At 35.4% G+C, this 21,673-nt stretch overlaps 1 long non-coding RNA gene across 1 annotated transcript in view; it reads left to right on the top strand.

Moving 5' to 3' along the window:
* LOC127461990 (uncharacterized) overlaps window positions 1-21,629 on the top strand; it is a 68,092-nt gene extending 46,463 nt beyond the window's left edge. Inside the window, exon 3 of the long non-coding RNA XR_007900270.1 lies at window positions 21,617-21,629. This is a non-coding gene — a long non-coding RNA (uncharacterized LOC127461990). The remainder of the gene's footprint in view (window positions 1-21,616) is intronic.
* Window positions 21,630-21,673: the final 44 nt, after the last annotated feature.

A 21,673-nucleotide genomic window follows, 5' to 3' on the forward strand; every position in this document is an offset into this window, starting at 1 on the left:
TCTTTGAAGATGCTTGAAATCACAGAAGAAATAGACGCTGTAGCCCTATTATTACACATGAGATATACTCATTTCAGAATTGACAAGCTTCCCTACTACTTGTTGAGCTTAAGGTGTTTCTGTTCTTATATAGTCAAAAAATGGAGTGCAGAAGAGGCTTAAAGAGCTGATAAGCTGTTAAGACCCACAAAAAAATCAAAGCACTTTTGTTGTTGTTGAGGCAGCAAGGCTGGTAGTAGGCTCTATGAGCTACTTTTTTTTGTAATGGCATCATGGTGATAGAAACCTCCACGCTAGAGAGGTGTCCTCCTGCCATCCACATCACCTTTTACTGTGATCAGCTCAGCATTGGAGTGGCACCACTGACAACTCATAGTGATTTCTGCCAGTTCTTCAAAGTATGCAATGAATCAACTCAATTAAATAACCTCCAGTGTTGTTATAACAAACTCCTGAGAGTATATGGGTTAATGGGACATGAAAGTGCTTGCTATCAAAGGGCTGCATCTTGTTACTTGATGGTGATAGGGAAATGTTAATTTTCTTGATTTAAATGCCAATACAATGTAACTTTGGGAGGAGGGGAAAGCCAAAATTTAAAAGATTTAAAGAGAAGCTGTGATAAATACAAAAGGGAAGCTATATTGTATAGTTTAAATACAACTTAGAATAAGAAAAATAGGAAAATAATATGATTTCATATACCTATCTGGGCAAGACAGGTACAAATGTTTAATTACAGTACAAAAAAATGCTTTTTCCTGTTAGAAGGTCTATAGGTAGAGATTTATTTTGATGAAGTTAATTTGTGTATTGCTATCCACTTGGAAAAAATAAGTATCAGAAACAGGACTTGTGCCAGTATGGAAGTACTAAGTTAGATCCAATTATCAAAACCAAATTAGAAATGGAGAGCTGGACTTGAGAAAGACTTCTTTTTTTTTTCTCAAACATGCATATAGCAGTGATATTTAATAATGGGCTTCCATTTCTTTCCCAAGAGAAAACTGAAGTCATATTCTCATGATCCTAGTAATGCTCTATTTTAGGAGTCAAAATAAAAGAAAAATCTTATATAATTTGTTTTGGTTCAAGAAGGATGAAATCTTTTTATTGACCACATTTAGAGACAGAAATTCATTATGATGAAGTATTTTTCCTCCCATTTGTCGTGGTTTGGAAGAAAAGCCATAAAGTTACATTTCTTTCCAAAGGCTTTTTTGCCTGCATGTGAGGTAAGCAATACTGCATATTGTGGATGGACAATAGTGAGGATTAACTCTAAAGACTATAGCTATTGCAGTCTAATGGGATTTTTTTGGCATAATTGCTTTTTCTGCAGAAGCAAGAATGATAAATAAACCCAAGTGAATAAAACTGGTTTTCAAATAAGAATGAAGAGCAAATCAAACAGCAAGTCAAACTCATTTTGAGTTGTTAGGAGTAAGTAATATCTCTGTAATTTATTTGTTAGGGTCATTTGTCTTTATGATATTACAACGTTCTGATATTTTAAAATAATTGCAAATCCCTCTTTAGTTTTTTTATTATCTTAACTAATCATGTATTATTTCTTCTTGAAAGCAGACTCTCTATAATTGTCACTTCTCAACTCTTCCATGAAGGAAAACCCAAGCAGGGTTTTTCAGCCGTTTCTACCAGGATTAATGCTGTTTGCAAAACATTTCTCGAACTATTGCACTTACAACTGGTGGCTGAAAATTTTGACCATGACCATGCTCGGTGCCCTGGCTGACTCTTCAGTGATGGAGGGATTTCTGTCATCTCTCTTTCGTCGTGCACTCTGTCATATGCCATTTTAAGCCATTCTGGCAGTACCAGATGTGAAATATACTGCATGCAATCACTGGAAGATAGGTCTTTGTAATAGAGGCTATCACTAATGGGGAAGAGAATCATATCAATGTATTGGGAGGAAGCTGTGGAAAAGCATATTTTTTCCTTTTTTCCCCATTCCATCTCTCTCAGAAACTCTGAAGAAAGAGATCATTTTCCCAAACCTACACCAAAAGAGTGTACTCTTTCCCAGCTGCAGTACTCAGTGGTATGTTCAGAGGCACTCGATTGGCTTTTTCTCAAAAAGGGAATTCTAAAAGTGCTTGTAGTCACAATGGCAGGGCGTGATCTGGACAGAGATATACTGCTAGAGTAACTCATAACAGGAAAAAAAGGATTCGTGCAGTCAAACAGTTTCTTTTCTCAGCTATATTAGCCACTGCATTTCTTTTAGACTTGAATCATCTTTGGCTTCAACAAAATTAATTGTCATTTATACCCGTAAAGCAGAACCTATAATCTCCCTTTACATGTTTCTTTGAGGTAGCCCTACTGGATGCAAGATAAAACCATTTTGTCAGTTTGTAGAGGAGCACCAATCATCCTGCAGGGATCATCTCCTGGGCATACTGAAGCCAAGATGTCTAGGAGAAATGCATCAATACTGGAAATAGTTTTTTAAAAAGACATTATTCAGATTTTGTTTTCCTTTTGTTTTGTTTTCTGTTGGTTTTTTTTGTTTTATTGTCAAAAAACAACTTATCCTGACTTTGAAGTAGTCAGTGATGGAGAGTTCTGTAAAACACCCTAGTAAAATTTTTAGGGGTTGATCACCCTCACCTTTAAAGATCTTCCCCACTGGTACCAACTTGAATTTCTCTATGAACAGCAGTTCAGGGGTTATGCAGGAATGCATGACCCAAATAACAAGTAAAGTTTTAAAGTGCTGATTCCACCTCCTCTTTGAGGATCTTGACACTGATTTCCAAACAAGTTGCATCATTTTGTTTAATATCCAGCTACACTGTCTTCAAGAAGTATTTCAGCACAATAAGAGTGGATCAATAGGTGGAAGCAGCTGGAGATGTGCTTTTTTGCTTCTGTGATTCAAAGCTAAAAGCCAGGCTCCTTGGGTATGTTTCAGACTCTGTAGTTTACAAACTAAGGGAGCCAAATGAGAAGGAAAAATGTGATGGTGTAGTTTTGATATGGCATCAAAATGTTGGTCAGTTTGAAATCTTGGACCCTGAAGCACCACTCAATTCACTTGTAAATGGAATTTAATGAATACATTTCTTAATATCACAAATAATAATATGTTTGAAGAATTCTACTCATTGCAACTAACTACTTGTAAGAAATAGGACAGAAATTAATTTTTTTAAAATTTAATTTTAAAAAAAAAATCAATCCTCTCTTTGATGACACGTATCGCACTTTTTTGTTTTTAATTCCATTATTACGTTGTATATAGAGTCGCTTCTTCATCTTGAAAATAAACATTCTACCTTTTAAATATATTTGGATATACATTTCTAAGAACCTACACATTTCACATTTCGCTATCTCATAATAGTGCAGTAGTGAAAAGATAATACTAGGGGTAAAATACACAATGAAATAAGTTCCTTTGAATAGATATTTTCCCATTGTATTGTACCCAGGTTAATTTAATGCTGTCATGACTCCAGCTCAGACTTACCATATATTTAAGTTCAGACGAAACCTAGAATTGCTATAGAATCAAAGTGACAGGATGTGTAAGTGGCTACATGATTTCTCCATGGCAGTAGTAGATTGAGTGAAGTCTTGAATATAAAAGGCAAGGTAAATGTATGTTGTATGTAGTAATCATTTCACATTCTGCCACAATAAAATGCCCACCTGCAAAAACCACAATAACTTTAGGAAAAAACAACATAACCCTCCACCTAAAAATTCTCTTTCTTTTCATTTTGTGCATTCCAGAAACATATGTTTCTAATCAAGCATTAGTTGCTTTATAATTATTTCTAATGTTGTTGCAAAAGACTGGCAAGCTGAAATGCATTACACAAACAGATTGTTACTTTCACTAGTAGTTTTAATTGATGTTAAAATTATTGTCCTACATTAATCTTATGCCATTATTGTTTAATGTATTTAGTGGGGGAGTTGTTCTCTGTTTATCTGTCAGCATACTGCGAATATAGCTGGTTTGTCGTCTGGAGGGGGCAGCTTTGTGGTATAAACACTTTTTAAACACCTACACGCCACTAAAATAGAGCTCCAGTTACTAAGCGGGTCAGCTCAGACCTTCCGAGGTAAATGTGCATAGGCTGTAACTGTCTCGTGTAAGGACTGATTTTTATTCTGCATTTTTACAACACAGTATTAAACATTAATCTTGAAAGGCATCAACAGCTAGGCATTATGAAGTTATATGAGGCCTTTATGACTAATTCTGAAAATGGATGTCCCTTCTCTTCTCTTTGGACATTAAACACCCACAACATTTATTATATATTTTAAAGAAAGACTTGCCAAGAGTAAAGACTAAAATTTATTGGCTAAAAAAATTCTTCAGTAGCCCTTTTTCTGTACAATAACAGTCAAAAACTGATATCCTCTGTATATTTATCTTGCTCGCACTGACACCATTTAGTTCCACCCCCAAACAGGAAAGTCTCTTGAGATTTTTTTAAACTGGAGGCATTTCTTCTTCAATGTCACTTAATATTGAAATACACTGAAATCAAAAGTGCTTTGCATAATAAATAAATGTAAATTCATTGATGGTGGATTTGAAGTAAAAAAACCCAAAAACATCACAAGGTGAATGGTGTTGATAGTCATTTACAGTTATGTGAAATCCTAATTATATGTAGGGAGCACTATGGCTCAGGGACTCACGGAGATTAAGTTGATCTCAATGCTCATTCAATCTTTCTCCTCTCCCCCAGTTGTTCTCTGAACTAATTAAAAAAATCAACACAGAAACAAGCACCATTTTAGCACTTACGAAGAAATAATAGAGAAATGAGATAGAAAGGATATCCAGGAAAAACAGCAGTTCTTTTAATCCTGGAATGGATCAGCCTGTCTCCAGGACATACATCTTTCTGTCTCTGGTTAAGAAAAAAAAATGCCAACAAAACCCCAGAAGTATTTTGCTGTGGCCAAGAAATAATCTAGATCATATCAGAAGCTCAGAAAGATCAGGTACTCATATCATTTATACTGAGCCAACTCTAAAGAAGGAAAATGGACTGAAAGAATCCACAGTGTGGCTGTAAAACAGGGGGCAGGATTGAAGCACAATCTTTTGCTTCAATAAAACCTTGACTTTTAGGCTGAAAAATAGCATTCCTGAAACATGCTGACAGGATATGTTCCTGCGATGTCTAGTGGGAATTTTGTTTAAGAGCTCTTTTATGGGCTAGTCGTCTCAGAAATTGCTTCTCTTGTTGGCGTGTTGTCCCATGTCTCCCTCAACCCTGTCCCCCCATGTTTTATGCACATGTTACATTAAAGTGGATGAAGTCTTTATGGGCACATGGTGATAGGCTGCAGGCAAGTAAAACGTCCTTGAGACATACCCCAAGTGTGTATCTAATTCAAAATGTTGTGAATTTCAGAGCAAACATAATTCTAAAAAAATATGTAGTATTTCAGTGAAAGAACACAAAAATATATGTCAAAACATTTTGGCTGCTCATAACAATGACTGGTACAAGATTCAGTGTGAGGAATAAACTGAATTTAACATTGACCTGCAACATCAGAGAGAGCAAAAATTTTACTAATCTCTGATAAAACAACCCTAAAAGCAACAGTAAATTGCATATGAGGGCTTTATTCTCTCTTCCTTTCAATAAACAGCACTAGCAGTGATGTCTCTACTTAGACCAGAGCCATCAAAGGGGTAGGCTGAGAGCAGGTGAGGAGGATGAAAAAATCAAGCTCTAATTGACAGCTGCAGATTATCAGAAGGAAAATCTGCAGGTTCAGCTAGGGCCCGGACTTAACATGATGGATTTCTCATCACAGAATTACTGAAGGTTGTTCACTCTTTTACAGTAAGAGTTGGACCTTTTTTTAATTTATTTATTAAACCTGATGAACACTTTAGCTATAGGGACTGGAATCTCTACTGAAATGAAAATTCTCAGCCAAATGGATGCTGAGAAAGTGATGTTGATAGCTCTGAGTTCCTGAGAATTTATGCCTGAAACACAGCTATATATATTAAATATCATTTTGATGTGCATTAGTTTAAAATAATCAAATTCATTAATTGAATTTATTTTTTAATTTACTAATTTGCAATTTGAAGGATGACTATGCAGGGTATGACAGAATATATGTAAGGACATATTTTTAGAAGGATTTCTTCTATTTTGGTATCCATTTTGTTGATGAGAGGAAAGAACTTTCAGGGTGAAAAAATAAAGGATATTTTCAGGATTGAATAGACTGTACAGATGAATGTAAATTTCAGTTAGTAAACCTCACTTTCATTTCTCTAATGTGAAGGAATGACCCTGGAAGAGTACTGCTTATATTTGGCTGCTGAAATAGTGTACTACAAATACAAGACAAGCAGTTCATCTCACATAGCTCCTTATTTCCAAGAAATCCAAGTACCAAGTACTAGTATATACATAAATCATCCTGGACACTACAGCTGAAGTTACTGTGCTGAGGCTTGCTTAACACTGTTCTATAATTAGTTAGAAAGTCAATTCAACATTTATTTCAAGTGTATAAGGGAGAAGCAGGTTCATGAATAGATAATAGACAAGGCATAAATTGTCTGAACATGTTAGTTTAAAAAAGTGTCTGTAAAATACTGTTTTATTGAAAGCGTGCATTTGAAGATCTGAGGTTATTCCATTTGCAAGTCAACACATTATGTGCATTACACTTATATTAAATTATTATGCCTCAGCTAAATAAAGGCCCTCATTCCTGCTGCTTCACTTTTATGAGCCTCCTACATTAATGTGTGTAAAGGAACATGGGAGAGGAGGAGAGAAAGAATCTTTGTACTTTCAGTGTTTATTGAACTACAGTTTTTGGGTCATCTCAAAGAGTAGGCACAATTCGAGCAGTAAAAACATAAGCAAGATCTCCCTTTTGAGAATTCTCTTTTGTGACTTGCCAAGATTTCCTTTAGTATTGTGTAATTATTCCTGCTTTCTGACAAAGCATGAAATGAAGATACAAAGTTTTCAACTTGTGGGGCAGCGTGGGGCTGTTTCATGAGTTGTACATTAAAAAAATTGACAGAATGCAACACTTACAGTCAGTATTTAAAGATATGCAAAACTAGAAATGTTTGAGAAGGGAGAAACAGGAGCAGAGAAGGTGGAATATAAACTCTCTGCCTTTAGTTGTCTTCTTTTACAGTTCTCTGAAAATCCTGAAGTTTGTTATTGATTTTTTCCACATTATAACTGTTCTACTCCTGTCAGTGAAGACTCTGGCTGGACAGGAATAGGAATACTTAACATGAGTGATTTCTAGCATATGGGTTCTAAAGGTTGGAATTAAAACCTAATATCAGTAGGTACAAGCTTTTTCTTATTGGGTAAATGTTATTGAAAAACCTATATTAATATAAAGTAAAGCAACAATGTTATGTCTTACCAAACGCAAAAGCCAATATTTCTGGAACTGATTTAGAAATTTGATATGCATGCATACTTTATAATGCTCATTAAAGAGTATAATATGTATTTATTGAACTACAGCCCCTCTCCCTAAAATTAGCAACACACTGTTTAGCACTTCCATAGAAACTCTTACTAGCATATAACAACTTTTTTGGATGCGTAATCTTCAAAATGTATTAGCGTCTTTTCTTTCATATAAAATATATAATGCTACATGTATTTCGCAGAGCAATCTATTTAATTTGCCAGTTCCTCCTCTTCAGTCTCATACCAAACCACCAAAGCACTGCTAATGATGCCTTTGCCTAATTAGTAGGGCCTGTACTAGAAGAGTTTATGATCAAGGACGTTATGTAATGGTGTCTGCATTTCTGCAGGGAAAACTGTTTCTGAACATATTATTAGGCAGCAGTTTTCTTTTTCCTCGCAGATTGCTACATTTCTGTAAAAAGACACACTTTCATACAAGTTTTTGTGTGTACGTATAAACATATATAGGAATGGCTATATATTGTATATTTAAAAATTGCTTTTATTTTTAAAATTTAACAGTAATAATATTAAATCCAGTAATTTTTATACTCATTATAATGCTTATGCAAGCATTAGAATATTATTTAATTCGAGCTGAGCTTCAGACTGAAATAAAACTTTACATTGTACAATTTTCCATGTGAATTATCTTTTAGGCACCATAGTTAATGATAACTTTCTTAATAACTTTTACTGAGCCAGCTGAAAATATACAAAATTTATCTTCTGTTATACTGATGAGGTGGTATATTAAAATAATTGTGTGGATGAAGTTTCCTGGCCTGTATTATGGTCCTCACAGACCCACTGGATTCAGAATCAAGAATCTGGACTCAGTTTTGCCTGCTCTTCTACCAAAGGCATGTTGCTTTATTTTTTCATGATTGATTAAGCAGGCTGATGCATATGTCATCCTCCTTTCATATCTACCTCAGATCCCCCTGGGGCTGAGAATCCATCAACGAATTAAATGACCCCTCAGTAAATCAAGTTAATCAGCAAGTCCAGAGATGTTCCCAGTTTTATGCACGATTGCTAAGACATGCACTGAATACTGTAGTAAAAGCTGCAGTGCTATCTGCAGTAGTAATGATCTTTAGTCATAAGTTCCTAATTGGAAAAACTGGTATCTGTGTCAGAATACCGAACATCAGCTTTGCTGGCCCAAGATGTTCTCTACTTCTCTTACCTGATAGTCATAGCCAGTGTCTAACTCGTCTGTGCTTTGCTCAAGATTTAATCTTATTTCCACTAAAATAATAATTATTATCCTAGTAATAACAAACAACAATAATAGAGCCCTCACCTCTAGCCTATTTGAAGAGGCTGGCCCCATAATAAAGCAGGAAAGAAAAGTCATCTTGGTGCAATTATGCATTAAAGCAGGTTTTGAACTTTACATTTTCTTTTCCTGAAAGATACATCTATTCTTGAGCATAGAATTTGCCCTTACATTTACCAGGGTCAGGTATGCCCTTCCTTCTCATACAGTTATCATATTTAGGACAGTTAATCAAAAATGAAAATCAAAGAGGTTATAAAGGTGCTGAATTTTGCTAGAAGTCTCTCTAATGGGAGTTGCTTTTACTGGTGGACCTAGGACTCAAGAGTTTCACCTGCTGGGTCTAAATGGTGTTCCATAACAGGAAAAGGATCAACAGGTAAAACGACTGAGTAGAACAGTAGTCCCTGAGATTTACTATTTGACTTAGTGTGCTGGTGTATATTTATTTTTAGTGGCATAATATGTCATTACTCTTATCTTTTTATATATGTCTTATCCTTTTCCTTGTAGAATTCATGCAGTGTGGAAGTAGGCATTTTGTTTATTGAGCCCTTGTAATCCCATACATGGATTTCTGAGCATGTGTGCTTACAAATGCTGCAGGGATGACCGATTTTTATGAAAATAGATCGCTGAGGAGCCAACATGCCAATTTCAAATAGTACAGGTGTTATAAATGGAAGTGAGAACAGCAGCTAATTTAAATAGCTTCCCACTGCCAAGCCATCTCCCACTCGAAGAGGATTCTGAAGTACATTTTGCCCTAGAATGAATGATGTTGTTTGCTATTTTTCTATGCAGCTGAATTACAAATTACTTCTTCAGCATAGACCAGAGGGGAGAAAAACAGTCATGTGGGATACTGATATCCAAACAAGATTTTGGTAAATAGCCAAATAAAAAAATATTCTATCAGTGGTTGATTATGGCCACTCATTTTTTACTATACACTAGGTACCAATTATGTGCTCAGAGCTATATAAAATACATACTGCCTACTCTTTAAGGCTAGGAGTCAGACAGTACAGATACAAAGAAGGACAGGTGTTTGTGAAATTTCTAGAGTAAAAATAATTGGAATTATTTTATTTTAATAGCAGATTTCTGTATTATTTCAGTGGAAAATGCCACATAGCCTTTTAAAGACAGAAAGTGTTTTGTAAACTTTTCAGAAGATATCACTTCTAGTAATGTCATGACCTCACTTGTCTTGATGAGCTAAATAATGTGAGTTTCAGACAGCCACCTAAATCTGTCCAGATGAGATGGTAGCTGTCCAATTAACTCAAGTTTCCACTCAGTACGTGGTTTATAAATCACAGTTTCTTATTGCCATTTAATGGATCAAAAGTATATACACAAATGTCTAACTAAGTACAATAATTTCCTAATTGTTTTTGTAGTCATGCTTTTACATGAGTGCAATTTGCATGAAAAACTTCTGAATTACAGCCTGAAAGAGCACTGAACCCATCCAAGGTTCATGACACAGGAATCATGGCTAAATAAGCAATGTGACCAATGTCCATGGTTCTGGTTTGAGGCATTCTTTTTGGTTTTTTCTAGAATTTCTATGATTTGTTTCCTGGGATCTTTATGCCAACTTTGAATCAGGATTTATGTCAGTTAATTTTTGCATCTACCACTTTCTTAAGCTATGTGGAGATATGGGAGTGAAATCTGGTCTCATTGAAATCTCAGCCAAGAGTCCATGAACAATTTTTCTTCAGAGTTTAGGTGAGAACTCTTTATGCAAATCAAATGGCTTTTGAGACAGCAAAGTCTTCCTACTTTGATGGGAGATAATTTTTTTCCCAGGTTTTTTCAGCGTAGTAACCAGACTAAAAATTAACATGCAATGTCTTAGTTGTCTTTAAGAATTTAAGTCAGTTTTGTAAAAGTCATTTATTAGAGTATAAAATTAAAGCCAAACAACAATAAAAAAATCACACTTCTGAAAAATGTGAAGTAAAACATTATATTAGTGAAGGCACATCTGAAGGAGAAAGCCATATTCATGAATTATTAGTACAAGAAAAGAAAAATGCTCAACTTTTTATTAAAAGTCAGTTCAGCTCACATGATCACAAAGTTTCTCCCATATTTCTTTAATTTTGACAATTCCAAACCAGGTGCAACACGACTGAGACCTCTGAGGGGTGTTTTATTTTTATCATAATTTCTCCATCACTTTACTCAATAGTAATCCACATATGAAAAGAAAAATACTTTAAAACTCAGACTGAAGGACTTTGTTCAAAAAATTACATTTTGCCAAACACTGACTTGAAACGTGACTACCTTTGATGTCCTGTCTGTCACTGTTTATTGTACAGAGAACCTAAGGAGATCAGTGTTATAACTGAAGGCACTGAGATAGGTGTCCAAGGTATAAGTAGGAACAGACTACTTGTACACAACAGCGACAGGGCAATCAGAAGGATTCTCAAAAGGAGACAAAGTAACCATTTTATATTTAGTTTATATCTGACTTCCAGCTTCAGTTGCTTCTAAGTAGTTAGCTTAAATATCTTATAACTCAACGTCATTGTAGAACTCTCTAGAAGTGATTCCATGTGGTTTATTTCCATTGTATTTATATATAGGCAGAGGGGATGTGATACCCTTATTGTTGGTTCTACTATGTGTTGCTGAAAATTATGCTTTTAAAATGGCGGGACACAGGTCTCTCCTGAGAGGTTTAGTGGAGCGAACTAGTGGTGGAGATAAAACAGGAGAAGTTTGGAAATGAAGCTTTTTTAACATAAAGCATTTTTAGGGAACTGTATTTTTACCAGACTCACATCAGTGGTGGTGTGTCAAGCCATAGCTTCATGTGAAACAAAAAAGGTATGTTTTAAGGGACATTGATTGCAACAGACTTCTCTGGACCTCAGTGGTTGTGAGTGAATACCAGATGACAATAAAGAAACTAAACAGTTGGTAGAAGAATCATTTAAATTAAGCTGAAATGCTATGGCAGTGTAACAAAATAAGTGGAGAAGGATTAAGCAATCTCTATTAACATATTAGCAAGAAAGAGTTGTCATAAAAAATTAGAAAATCATAGGCAGCCTTTCCAGAATACCCTTTGAAGTTGTTGTGGACTTCATAGCTACCCAGAGTAGAGGATAGTAATCTTGATAATGTAATACATACCTGTGAGACCTCATTAAATAAGAGACATAAAAGGGACAATGTTTGATAATACTCCAGAGAAAATGTCCGTCTTTTGGTTAAAAATGGGACACATCATCAAGAGTACCTGGAGCAACAGTGAGCCAAATCCTCCGAGAAATCATTTGAGATTTTTTCCCAAGGATAAGGAAACCCTGAACACAAAGCATATATATATGAAGGCTTTTACTTTCAGTCATTTTCCCTGGAAGCATTTCCCCCTTTCTAATTAAGAGCTGAAAGAGGAGTAAGCAGATTTCTTGCCATCTATGTTGCTTACCAAAGAAAAATATGATTCTCATTGGTCATTGAACAAAGTAAACCCGATGAATTAGCTGACCAAAAGAGGACTGAAATGGGCAGGTTACCAAAACTCCAGCACTTAAATTTAAGAAGTAATAACTCAGTGCTGCTGATGTGAAATGTTGGGAAAGAAGAGCCACAGAGTAGTTTGGAAGCTGCAGAGACAGGTTGAAAACAGTAAAGAGCAGTGTTCATATTAACATTCTAAAGAGGTGATGGTCCAGCCTGAGCTCAAGAGAGAAAGAGGAATGGTGCAGCAGTGACATTAAGACATGACATAGGAGCAGGTACTTCATCAGCCTATCCAAGAGAGAAAGCTAATCATTGTGAGAAATCTATGCCTATTTCTGAGGTCCACATTTATTTAAATTTATGAGGGAAGAGTTTGCTCTTCTACAGGGCAATGTGTGGAGCAACTGCATTTGCAGCAATTCTGTACTGTCCTGACACACTAAAACCAAGAGTTCACTCTGTGTTTCTATTGCTCATGAGAATCAACTCATGCTGTATTCTGAGAATCAACTGTGTTAGTCTTAGGAGTCTAATGAAAAACCTTCTGAAGCAAAAATCCATCGTAAAACAGTTAAGAATGAATATAATTGCTGCAGAGCTATTTCCATACCACATGCATTACCTGCTGCAACCTGAAAAGATCTTCCATGAAGCTTCATCTGCAAGAGGAATCAAAAGGTATTACTGGAAAATGGGAGAAACATGCCTCCTGCCATTAGGAAGCAACAGAACTGGAAAAAAGACCTGGGAAAAGTAGGAAATACAATTTTATTTATTTCTATACCATATTGTCATCCAAATCTGACCTTGTTGCACAGATATTTGGATAAAATCTTTGTTAAAAGGAAAAATAATAATTTACTGGAATCTTGGTGTAGGGTAACACTTGCATGGAGAATCAGATCTCTAAAGCAGAACTACTAATGTCTGACCAGTGGTGAGGGGAGGTTTAATTGCAAGGATCCTCCCAGTGGAGCATTCAGCTGAATCAGGAGAGACTCCCTAAATTACCATTTTGTTCTGTTCTTACAGTTCAGCTGACCACAATGTTATGTTACCACCCTGGTGCATATAGAACTCATTGTCATTGATACATCACAACTACACACAAAGCACCTCTTAAGGACTGCATTAAGAAGACTAAACTTGTGACCATTTTTGCAGGAAGAGTTTCTGTTGACTTTTACAAGTGTCTTATCTATTCACAACCTGACACTTCTGCAGAAGTGACACTGTGGGACACTCCAGCATGGATGTTAATAAGCACATCTAGGCATACAAATTGGGCTAGACACAGAGGGAGTTGCTATGGGGCAATTTCTTCAACCATTCAAAACCACCTACTGGAGGGCTGCTGTAACCATCAGTCAAATAGTTAAAGGTGAATGGTGAGTAAGTTTTCAGGTTAGTCCATTGTCTCAAGCTGATCTATTATCTCAGCTATGCACCTGACTGACTGGGGAGTTCCTTAACCACTCAAGGATTTAAGCTTGCACTGTCATGCATAAGGGTGTAGCACCAGAACCCAGCCACACCACAATTATAACATGAGCTAAGTTTATTTTTGTACTTTGAAGTCACTTTCAGCTAAAGTCACATAGTCACAGTTTGAGAGAGATCATATTACCAAAATTAATGATAAATATTCAGCATACAGGTGTTGTTTGTCAAGGCCGAGCCCTAGCGAGCATTTCTCAGGTCACAGTGAGGCCGGGGGGGGGGGGGGATTGTGGTGAAATTGTTCTTTGCATTGGTTTTAGATATATTTCTACAAGTTTGACAAAGAGAGATAAAAGGACAGCATCTCTTGAAAGATTTGATAGGTGAAAAGGCTGTTAATTGAAAAAGACAAATATTTATGGAATGATAGTTCCTGTTTCAATAAAAAAAAAAGAGAAGACAGCAATATTGATGTATTTGGAAGATTTCAAGAGTAGGAAAATAAAAAGAGAAGTTAGCTCTATAAAAAAATGTGCAACAACAGAAAATAATGAATTTTTTTGATGGGACAAAAGAATTACAAACCTTTTTACTAATTAACAGTTTGCTGCTGCTCTTAAACTGTGTAGCAGTTCCTCAGGGCTACATCAGCTTTTACTCAAGAATTAAAGAGTTACAAACATGGCAGAAGTAGAATAGCTGGCTTTCAGGATGTGGCTTGATGTTAGTGTAGGCATGGACCATATATGAACTAGACCCAAGATACAAAACATATTAACTTGTTTATCTAGGCTAGACTATTGTTGTCGCCTCCTGGTCCCATCTCTTTAGGCAGTAAAAAGCTGCACTGTTTTATTTGAAATAATTATAGTAGTTTGGAAAATGACAGTGTTTTATTAGGATACTGTCATTTTCAGAATGTGTAGTTCTATCATGCCTCCTAAGATGAAATTCCTGACTGATCATCTCAAAATAATCATTTACCTCAAAAATTCTGATCTGACTTGACAAAACTTCCAGGGATTAAAAATCTGACTAATAGTAGCCCATGGTAACTTGCTTTAGATCTGAAGCTACTTTCACCTCTGAAAAAGAGAGTGAAGCTGTACCAAAAACCTCTGAAGATGCATAGACCTGTGCTGTGTCTGTGAAAAATAACATTTTCAGCCTTTGCCCTCATGTGTGACTGAAGAGACTGAAGTGCATTAAACATGCTTTAGATCCAACTCCAAATACTTGGGATCAGAGTATTTTTAAACTGTCTGCAGATGCTAAGAACAATTCTAGTTAAGCCCAGGTTATTATATCTGCTGTAAAACTGATCATTTCTATTATTAATAATAGTATTATTTTTTTAGGCTAGTCTTTTTTGGACTCCTTGAAAACTGTATGAGAGCTTTCATGTAAAAAACCACAAGAAGTAATATGGAATCCAGGCCATTTCTAAATGTCCAAAAGGTGCTAAAACATTTTTTTTTTATTTTAGTAAAATTTTGGACAAAACAATTATCTTTTTTTCTTTTTTTTGAAAATTCATTCTCATCAAGTTTTCAGTGGTCAGGATTCTCAGCTCTAATATTAACACTTTCTATCTTTACCTACCCTGTCTTGTTCTGGCTAGAAATGATATTTTAGACCAGATAAATTTAACTTGACTTCTCTTTCATCCTTTCTCCAATTTCCTTTTCAGTTGACTACTCAAATATGTCCAAAAACTATAATCACTTCAATAAGAGAAGTTAACTTTGTTCCAGCCGTCCTTCTCTTCCTTTCTTTCATTTTCTGTTTTTGGAAACTTTTCCAAAGGTATTTTGTTGTTCCTAACAAGAAACAAATGCATTTCTGAAATGTCTCTTCCTCTCACCAATTCTACAAAGATCTGGTTCAGGAAGAAAGCAAATGGATCCGTCTTTGATGGTTGGCTTTCTTGTGTTCTGGATGTGAAGCCAGAAACAGCTCATTTTATGGGAACTTGAAAATCTGATGATGTCTAAAACTAAACTTTTCTAAAAAAAAGATATGATGCACTTCGGCTCCAGGAAATAGGTTTCAATTTTTTTCTCTCATATTTCAAGAAGCCCACTCCCACAATTTCTTAGGACATGACTAATCCTGACAACTTTATGAGAACAAGACATGCAGGATCAGACCTTATGATTTATTCATGAGTTGCTATTGTGTTGAGTTTTCTCTCTAAAGGTCATTGGAATTACTGTTCTTACTGATAGCAAAAGAAAAAAAAAACTAATTTATTTTAGGCTAGCTTCAAACTAGGTTTTTAATTAAATGACTGCTTTTTTCTCACCAGGTAAGAAGCTGTGGGTACCCAGATTAGAGACAATGAAGTATATTTTTGAAACAGATCTGACTATCATTTAAATTTTGCTTTAGACTCCTATTCCAGACTCCAGGCTTCAGTATTCTGTATAACCCCAAGTGAAATCTCTAAATCTGAAAGTCTCTACCATCTATTCTTTGTCAGAGGCTACCAGCACCAGCTAAGCTAAAAGTAATTATTATACATAAATGAACTGAAAGAATTTGATTTACCACAGACTTCAATATCACAATATTTATCAGAAGTATCAAAAAAAATTCTTGTAGAGCATTTAAAAATTTTAAAAAAGCTAACAGAAAATCATATTCTCAGATCCAGCCAAAGCTTTGTTATTCATGCAGAACCTAAAATTACATAAACATATATTAGAAATATGTAATAGAAGTTAACTGACTCTTTTAAGTCTTGAAGACCATCTCCTATGAAGCATTTAGGGCTGTTCTATTGTAGTGGCTTTAAAGTCCCTCCTCCTCTCAGTGAACTCATTAATTAGGGCAACAAGCAAGTATTTAAAAAATTTGTTATCAGCTGTGCATGCTTGATATTATTTATTGCCTTCAGAAACTTCTGAAACAATAATTATCACTTCATTAAAATAGAATTTTGCTCTATCATACCCTGTATATACATAATCACTGTGCAATATTCACTAAGCTTTCTGAAAAAAAAACATCTCATTGGCACACACAAGTAAAAGCTTGTGAGGATTAAATAAAACAGAACTGTTGGCTTAATTTAACTCAGTGGGACCATTACTGAGCTACGAAATTACTGAATTAAAGGAAATTTAAATATAATGGGTTGCCTGAGCATGTCTTTATTTGGCTAACCAATGAGGAGCCATTATTAGGAATCTTCTCTCCAGAAGAAGCAATCACTATTATTGGGTTTATATACATCACAATTCCCTGGATGAATCAGCCACAGGAAAATGCGTGCTAGAGTGGGTATGTGTGAACATTTAGGCTGTGGTATAGGAAGAAACAAGAAGGGGATAAGGAAAAGAAACTGCAATTGGGAGCACACTCAAAGCTGATGAAGACAGATGTTTCATGTGGACCCTGGGGCAATGTTATTTCCTGCAACCCCAAATGCCACTGGAAGTTGCTGGACTGAGATTAACTTTAGAGCAACCTGCAAGGTCTCACTGGCTATGAGGGATATATGTGTTCCCAAAGCATTTTATTTTATCTGCGAATTGATCGGAAACTTACTGTGCTTAGCAGCTTTTTCTATCATGTTCCTTTTGACATGTTCTTCTTAAGAAAAATAGCAGATAGATTCCTCTCAAGGCTTTGGCTGAATTTAGGTCCTGTCACAAAGTATTTCACTTTTTTCCCCAGAATATTATTTTCCCTAATTTCAGGTATATGCCTTCTTAGAGCCATAAATCATAGGGCCACATTTGCAGTCCTAAATACTTAAAACCATACATCTTAAAATACATCCTGGTCATGGATTTGCCAAATTAGAGGTCTACTTAAAATTTCTAGTGTTCTGTTCCTTCTCTCTTTCAGTCTATCTTTGCAACTGAAAAGCACAATCGCAGTACTACTGAAGGTTAAATAAAAGTAATGTCAATACCATCTCCTTCTATAAATGAGTGAGAAATTGTTTCTGCTGAGTGCTCAGGCACTGCAATGAACTGTAGGGAAGAAATACTTAGCTCTTTAAACAAGCTTTGGGAACACTGAAGTATTAGCTATTAGGAACTGAATTTACCTTAAACTTATCTTAACCCGTCCATGTAGATTCATATCATGAAAGCTAAAAACTCTAGACCTTAAGGTGGGAAATGAACACTTATCCTTCTCATTATCTGCCTGCATCTCTCTTTTCACAGGCAGACAGAACTGTTGTGAGACTCATGAGGGCCAGGGTATAGAGCAGTAAGAGTTGAAATTCCTCATCTTTCATTTAGCTGCTAAATGACAGACATTGTCATCTAACTCAGGGGAACAACTGCTACACCACCTCTCAGCAACTGCCAGAGCTACAGGAAGCTCTAACATTTTAAAGCTAGACTATTAGAGGGAACTGTGGTTACTCCGTGCCCTTTGGAGGAGTATATTTAAATTTGAAATTCTTTTGACTTTTTATTATAGAGACTGCAGTTACCTGTCCTGGATAGATGCTACATGGGAAGCACTCCTGTGCTTTTCTACTTCTGTACCCATGTAGAAAAAGACAGAATTTAGCACTGGACACTTTAACATTCAGTTTTGGTCTGTAGTGAGACCTATATAGGAGTTGCACAGCACACAGGCAAAACTGTGCTCCATCTGCCTAATGTCAAGGAAACTAAGTTTATTATTATTATTAATAATAATAATAATAATAAAGTTACCATTAATATTATTAACTTTCTTTTGCCTCTAGTAAGTCCTGAGTGTTTTAAAACTAAATCTTTAAGAACAGGCATAGGCATAGGCATCTGACTATGCCTATAGTCAGATTGGGTTGATTGGTTGTGGGATGCAGCAAGTTGAAGCGCTTTTGGCTTTAATACGTACTTTCATATGCTCATGTTCTGTTGTAGTGTTTGATAAGAAAACTCCTGAACTTAATAATTTAGTTATTTTCTTTGTATTCCACAACTAGCCTTGGTAGCAGCAATATTCTTAAATCTATAATCAACAAAAGCAGGGAAGATATTTCATTTTTTCCCTTATGAGAGCTGGAAAGATAGATATGGTCATAAAATAAAGTGTTCTGAAAGAGAAATTTTTACTAAGAGAAAAAAAAGGAAGAATTCAGTAACAGTTAGCTCTAAACAATCATTTCATGATCAGACTCCAAGGACCTAAATTTAGCTTTTCCTACATTGACCTGGACTTGTGAAAGGCTGCTGTACTCCTTGAGGGGTCAGGGCATTTAAAGAAATAAACACACTGAACCAAGTTTTGTTTATTACCAAGCTGATATTATCAAATATTCTGATCTTAAGCACTCTGCTTTTCTACTGTTTAAACAATAGAAAGTAATGATACAGATATTACAGGTTACAGATGCTCCTGTAAGTCTTATTAAATTAAAACTCAATAAATTATTGGTTTTACATGTGTCCATTTCGTATGGTACCTTCTTGAAGCAGTTATTGTATGACATCTTTTTGAAGCAGTTATTGGAATAGAGTTTTTCTGAGTAATCTAATTTTCAAGTTATTTTGCAAGGCTATTAAATACAGCTCGCAATACAAACACAAAACCTCCCCTCTGATTTTAAAAGAAATTATAATTGAACTGAACCTTACACACGTTTATGCAGGTGCTCGAACTGTTTGGTATATTCCTGAGAATCAGCTTGATCTTTTATTCACTATTTGAACATCAGCTGAGAGTATTTACTTCTCCTCTTGTTGAAAGCATCTGCTGCTGCTGTTGCTACTACTGCAACAGGCAAAATTTAAACTTACCGTTGTTGTAACCAAATATATTTTAATGTGCTAATTTTATTGTTGTACGTGGGCACTCTAAAAATGTCTTTATTACTGTGTCTCTAAACAGAATTTGATTTATGCTAACAGTAATACTTTCATAAAGAAATTTAATGTTTCAGTGCTCTGTAGGATGTCTTAGTACAGAATTTCAACACTTGTTAGCCATTAGACAACCAGAACCTTTTATCTGACATTATGCCCTGCAAGAAAAAAAGGTGATAACTTGGTTCTGTAATACTTCTGAACGAGCCAAATAAAGATTTTTGTCTTGAATGCACATAATTATAATAAAAGATTTTTGTCTTGAATGCACATAATTATAATACATAGATATCATTGCAAAAGAGAAGTTTTAGTCCATCAGAATTTGAAACTAGTACTTTTAATTTTTTGCTTTATGACAGCAAAAGAATATGTACCAAAAAATAAACTGTCATAGATATATATTTTTTTATTTTGAAATGAGCTTCAGATTCTCATTTCAGAATACACAGGGACCCAAAAGAGAAATGCTTTGAAAATACCAGTAACATAACAACCTTGTATTTTATTGCAATTAAAAAGCTGAAACAGAATTGATAGCACAGTTGCTGTTTCAGTGCATCTGCCCTGTTCAGCTTTACCTTCTGTTGTATATAGTGAAGTCCCATTGAAAAGCTGGTCCACAGTAAACATTTTTTTAAATTGCCTGTGATGCTGAGCTTTAATAAAGCATTATGTTTTCTCTAGAATTAGCAGGGAGCTACATTCCACCCTATGCAATACAGATCAAATCTCAGTAGTATTTGCATAAATTTGCTTCTTCTCAGTTTGATTATGAGACAGTTCAGATGAATATGAAAGATAAAGCCTTGAAAAAAATGGAACTAGAGCGTGATATGTAAGTAACTCTGTGAAGAAGATGATTGCAGACTTTTTCTCTGCTCTATTCTTACAATGCCTCATAAAGCTTCTAAAGGACAAATGGATCCCCACAGGTGGTAAGGAAAACTTCTGGCCTTTTCTTGCTTTGTTCTGGGAGCAAAATACTATTATTTACTGAAATTTTTAAAGCATAGTGTATCACGAGGTAGTAAGACAAAACCTGCTCTTACATGAAACAGGAAACCACAAGGAGTGGCTCTGCAAAACTGCTCCTTAAAGTAACGGTTAGTTATATGATTATGAGTAGCTGAAATAAATATTCTGCAGCTGAAGTGCAAGCAAAGATGCAATCTTGTGTCCTGAATCTGGAGAACTTCTAATGTCAGCTAGAGACTAAACCAAAATACACTGCTTGTGCTTTCCATTTTAGTATTGAATGGACCTCGTCCAGTAAGTACTCAGGTATTCACAAAAAATATGCACATGAAAGCACTTTACACATACACAGATATCACTCTTGGAGGAAATGCTTTGCATCCAGAAAAACAGCTGAATTAGCATATCCACATGACAGGGAAAAGTGACATATTGCTTTCTATAAAGCAATTATACAACTCACATTGGCAACTGTTTGGTATGCTACAGCACTATTGATCCAGGAGCCACGTCACAATCAATCAGACTCTCAGAGGACCGTGAAAGAATTGCAAATGCTTAAGTTAACTAAGCACACAGTAAAAAGTTTTATTGAAATAAAAAGTGACTGTTTTCAGCTGCAGATACCTACCCACTTATTTTTTACCTTAGCTTGCTTGAAAAAAATAATTATGTGAGCTTAACAACTCTTTCAAAATTCTGAGATCACAAACCAGCTCACTAGGGGTGCTGTTCTCTAACAGGAATGTCAAATCACATCAGAGTAACAAAATGTGCCAAAACAAATCTCATAAACCATTATTTAATTCTAAGCTTTATTCAAAATAATAACACTCTTCTTCACCATTTTTATGCTGAAAATCAGGGTGCAAGACCATTGGCTACTAATGCAGATCAGCAATATATATGCATAAGTGCCTAGTCCCTTATCTGTATATTACTATTTGTTCTGTAGGCACCACCTTTACTAGTAATGGGACTTTCTTTACATGAAGAACCCCTTGTTGAGGTTGCTGTAACTTAATTAGAAATGGCTGACATTATCTGTGACTCTGCCTGGTGCCACAATGTAGACTTACTCTCTCTTCTCTCCACCTCTGCTTGTTTTACTACAGCAAGAGCAAACTTGGGCACCTCATAATGCCACGAAACATCCTGGCTCCACATGGTAA

Source organism: Manacus candei, unplaced genomic scaffold (genome assembly GCF_025592945.1).
Source record: "Manacus candei isolate 608988 ecotype Guabito, Panama unplaced genomic scaffold, ASM2559294v1 h1tg000008l, whole genome shotgun sequence".
Taxonomy (NCBI): domain Eukaryota; kingdom Metazoa; phylum Chordata; class Aves; order Passeriformes; family Pipridae; genus Manacus; species Manacus candei.